Source organism: Portunus trituberculatus, chromosome 14 (assembly GCF_017591435.1).
Source record: "Portunus trituberculatus isolate SZX2019 chromosome 14, ASM1759143v1, whole genome shotgun sequence".
Classification (NCBI taxonomy): domain Eukaryota; kingdom Metazoa; phylum Arthropoda; class Malacostraca; order Decapoda; family Portunidae; genus Portunus; species Portunus trituberculatus.
Genome location: NC_059268.1, coordinates 10,774,172 through 10,779,635, shown reverse-complemented (window position 1 = coordinate 10,779,635; position 5,464 = coordinate 10,774,172).

The following is a 5,464-nucleotide window of genomic DNA, read 5'->3' as shown; positions in this document are numbered from 1 at the left end:
TTGTGTGTGTGTTTATTTTCCAGCCAGGTGTGATATTGCCGGTTTAAAACTGACTACCTGATGGCGGTCAAATGAAAGGATACATTGCTGTTAGATGTAGTTAGATGTAGCACACAGACACACACACACACACACACACACACACACACACACACACACACACACACACACACACACACACACACACACACACACACACACACACACACCATTTGAACAATTCCTCATTATCATTTCCTGTTGTTCGTGAATACAAATTAACAAAAGACAAACCGAGAAACTAATAAGGTCACACAGACATGAACCCAAAAATTCAACTTTAATAATAATGGTAAAAAATATATCAATACATTAAATGGAATAAATAAGATGACGTCACTATCAATTAAGGCAGAAGTAGTTACGGTAGTTCCGGAAATTTTCACCTCTGAGTCTTAATTACAAAAGCAATTAACGCTCCCTTAATTACAATAACACAACCAGTTAGTCATTGTTTTATATTTCTTTCCAACAGACACACACACCCTTCCATTCACACCCCCACCCACCCCCACACGCACACACACACACATACAAGAAGACAACAGCAAAAAAAAGTGTTCTTCTACATTACACCTGTTTTTCTCTTTCTTACGTAGTGTCCCTGGGATGAGATGAGACTAATTAGTAGTGACCAACAAGAATAACAATCAACTTGGCATTGAACGTAGCCACTTGCAGGAGAGGCGTATCAAGACATCTCGAGAAGTAAATTAACCTTGGACTTTATTTTCCTACTTTTTTCTTCTGTCTCTCTCCACAGAGGCCTTTAGCAAGCAATTCTTCCTGCTACTAATAATGGCGTAGCTTTTGGTTAACCTTTCCTTTGAGATAAACATCAATGGAAAAAAATGAAAAGGAAAAAATTACATCGTCCACTGTCTCCCCCTCTGTGTGAGTGTTAAAAAGTCACTTATTCCCACTAGGCTAAAAGGGAGGCAAGGAAGGAGAGGGTGGGTCCGGCCTTGATTTTCCGGTCGTCGGCCTGTCTACCTGCTTGTCTGCCTGCCTGCTTGCCCGCACCTACCTACCTGCTTGCTTGTCAAACTGCGCTTGCACTCTCCATATACAAGTATACATAAAAAGAATGACCCAATATTGCAAAAAAATATATTGACTCCTAAAAAAAGTAGTCAAGAAAGAAAGGTAACATGAAAAACACGCACAAAAACTGGTGTTATTATCATGACGTAGGGAGGCTCTACGTCTACGCCCTGGGGAACAACAACGCCGCCGCCGCCGCCGCCGCCGCCGCCGACTGGACTGACAAGCTCCCACGCTGGAAACACAAGCGGAGTAGGCAGTTGGTGTTTGGTCGGTGTCGTGGTAGGACGTACTGCGCGGCGGCCTGGACTCAGCATGACTCGTCCACGTCAAGGTGACTATCTAGGCTTCCTGCTGTGAGGCGGCGTGCGCTGTGGGAGGCGGGCAGCGGTGAAAACGATGACGACGGAGAAGGCAGAGAAAAGTGAACAAACAAGACTAACCACTTTCACTCTTTCCTTCCCCGTGACTGTTTGCTCTCTCTCTCTGCTCACGACCTAGCCTGACCCGCCGCGCCACGCCCCTCCTGGCACGCTGACCCGGCTCTCTTATGGCACTGTGGGGCGCGGCGCGGACCTGCCTGCCTTGCCGCACGTGACGCGCTTTGATAGACGTCTTGTTTTCTCACCTAGTGCTGACGAACGGACCTTGCGTACTAACATGACTTAATGATGACACCAACTGGATAGATTTAGTAGTAGTAGTAGTAGTAGTAGTAGTAGTAGTAGTAGTAGTAGTAGTAGTAGTAGTAGTAGTAGTAGTAGTAGTAGTAGTAGTAGTAGTTTTGAAATGATAATTAACCTTAATTGACTTTTCTGGGTATTTTATAAACTCTGGTATTTCATAAAACTATTATTTCGTTACGTCTCTCTCTCTCTCTCTCTCTCTCTCTCTCTCTCTCTCTCTCTCTCTCTCTCTCTCTCTCTCTCTCTCTCTCTCTCTCTCTGATGCCACCTTCAATGATAAGTAATAGCAAACAAGATTTATAGATAATTTTCAATATCCGTAATTTTTAATGATTATTGACAAAGCCTTAAGAAATGTATTAATGAAAAAAAGAGACATCTGAAGGGGAGGAAAAAGTGTGTGTGTGTGTGTGTGTGTGTGTGTGTGTGTGTGTGTGTGTGTGTGTGTGTGTGTGTGTGTGTGTGTGTGTGTGTGTGTGTGTGTGTGTGTGTGTGTGTGTGTGTGTGTTGGGGGTAGGGGTGGGAGATTGTGGCTGAGACTAACTAAAGAAAGCATGTGAGAATACTGATACCCGACTCATCATATGAACGGCGGACGGGAAAGCTGACGAAGAGTGAAAGCAGTGGAGAGGAATCTGGTGAACTTTGAGAGGCAAGAGAGAGAGAGAGAGAGAGAGAGAGAGAGAGAGAGAGAGAGAGAGAGAGAGAGAGAGAGAGAGAGAGAGAGAGAGAGAGACAGAGAGACAGAGAGACAGAGAGCAGAAATGAGGAGAATTTTACAAGTTTAAGGGAAGAAGGAACTGAAGAGGAGAAAGAATTAAGAGAAAAAGGATATGGGAAGGTGTTCATATATAGATAACTAAAACGAAAGTACAATATAAGGGTAGGGAAGGTACGGGAGTAATGCTAGCGGTGAAATTGATGGTGATACAAGGTGATGTGATGTGATGAGAGTGAAAGGTATGATAAGAAACCTGGCGAACAAACTATAGGTAAGACAGAGATAATAGAGAAATGTATATAGTAACGATTAATCTATCAAACTTCTGGGTTGGTGGAAGATATGAAGCGTAAGGAACAAAGTGAAGAATAACGGATGGAATGGGTGACTGTAGCGATATTTAACGAATCATACTCTTCAGTTCTCTTTATTAAAATTACGAAAGAATTCTAAATATTTCTTCACTTTTCCTTTTTTCTTTCTCTTTCTTTATCAATTCACTCCTGTCGTTCTTTCTTGTGTTATTCGTATCTTCGTTCATGTTTTACTTCTCGTTTTCCTTTTTACCTTTACTCATCATCCTTTTGTCCTCCCTCACTTTCATCCTCCCATCTCATTATTTTTCCCCATGATTCATCTTCCCTCTCCTCCTGTACCTCCTTCTCATCAAATCCTTACCATCATTTTTTTCTTCTTACTCCTCCTCTCCCGTTAATCTACTTCATCCCTTCATCCTTCTCATCATAATATCCTTTGTTTCCTCTTCTTCACCATGCATGTCACCCTTGTCCTTTCTGCTGTCTCACCTTCCTCCCTCCCTCCTCCCCAGCCTCCACCAACCCTCTCCCTAATACCGGAAATGCTCGTGTCGTCCTATCATTTACCCGCATGACTGAGAGACGAAGTGCCGCTAACTCGTTCAAGGTCGCTCGCTGTCTCACTCTCCCTTTCTTTCGCCTTGCGGGAAGTTGTTATGTGAAAGCGTAACTTTTCTCTGGAGTTTACTTGTTGTGCTTTCTTTGCTTCCTCCTGCTTTGTTATTTGTTATTTCCTCTTGTTTATCTACTTGAGTGTCTTTCTATTTTTGTATCTTTTGTATCGCATCACTCAGCGTAATCATTGTTATTATCATCACCAGTGTCATTATCATTATTTTCAAAAGCATCGTTATTAGCATCAGACATATCATCATTATCATCAATAGAAACATCACTATCATAGCTTTTCTTTCTAACCTATCTTTCAGCCTCTCTTTCCTCTCCTACTTAATACTCCTCTACTCCAAACCATGCCGGTAAATATTCGCCCTTCCCCCAACCCACCATCTCCTGTTAATTTCCCTACTGTTATCGCCGATTTATTTCCTGCCACCTTCTCTTCCCGCTTCCCGTGCCTTGAGTATCGCCATTTCCTTAACCTCATTCCCATTCACGTAGAGCATTTTTTTTTCCCTCCTTTTCTCCTTTTATGTCTGTTGTTCTCGATGTAATGGTTTCCTGTCAGCTCTCCTCCCACTTCCCAGAGTATTGTCATATTCTTAACCTTATTCTAATTCACGCGCGACATTTTCTTTTTCTTTTTCCCTTTTTCCTTTCCTTTGGCATTTCCTCAGCTGCTGTTGTCGCTCTATTTTCGTTTTTGTTTCCCGTCGGCCTCCGCAGTATCACCATTCACTGACCCTGAGTATTGCAATTTTCGTTTTTTTTTTTTTTTTTTTCAAACCTTAATAGAATTCACTGAAGATTTTTTTTTTCTTTTCTCTTTTGCTTTTTTTTTCGTGTTGCTGTTACTCCATTTTCGTTTTTGTCTCCCTTCGACCTATGCAACATTACTATTCACTAGATGTAATATTCTTTAAACGTTAATTGAAATCTTCCCTTTCTCCTTTATTTTTCTGTTCTCTCTCTCTCTCTCTCTCTCTCTCTCTCTCTCTCTCTCTCTCTCTCTCTCTCTCTCTCCTTTTAACTCTATTTTTGTTTATGTTCCCTATCGTAACATTTTCCCCCACCCTGATTATTGCCATTTCCTTAACCTCATTGTTCTTCTACGCATAACATGACCAGCATTCCTACCTACATTTATTTCTTCTACTTCTCGCTCTACCACCACGCCGGAACAACACGACCTCTCTACATAATACGAGAATATCAAATCAATCTTACTCTCATACAAAGTTTACTGCTTCGGCCTGCCACTCCTGTAGTTTCCTGGGAAGGTAATTTTTGATGTCTGTAAAGCAAGGATGAGTGAGGAGCAGTCTATGATGCAAAGAACAGTGTTAACCCCTTCAATACTGGGACATATTTTTACCTTGAGATTTTTGTACTATTAGACGATTTTATTGACATTAGGAAAGTATGGAGGTCAGCAGATTAATGGTCATGTACAGTCTTCACTAGTTTAATCTCCATATAAGTTTCTGAAGCCGTATAAAATCATCAAATAGTAAGCAGAATGAATATGGAAACACATAATGCTACTGAAGGGGTTAAGTGTGATAAAGATGGAGAATAGCTGTTTGTGGTAAAGATGAAAGGATGCGGATGTCTGTGGTATAAGGAAAAGTGGTAGATATGATAGAGATGAATGAAGAGCTGTGAATGTCTGTGAGGAAATAAAGACAGTAGGCATGACAAGACTGAGTGAAGTTGTAAGAGTGGTGGACATAGGAAAGATGAATGGAAGCTGTGGATGTTTGTGGTGTAAGAAAAAGTGGCGGACATGACAGGGCTGTATTCAAGAGTAGATGTGGAAGTCCGTTAGGCAAGAAACACTGGTAGACATGACATGAGTGAAAAACAGTTGTTGATGTATACAAAACTCAAATAAATTCCAGCCGAAGAAGATTCCTCCATGAAAAATCTCTCCCATGATAAATTCCCTCAAGCCAACGTGACTTGATTTATTATGAGAAAAGATTTGTTTTAGAGGGGAAATCTGAAGGGTGAAATCTTCGTGAGGGAAACTCAGCTGC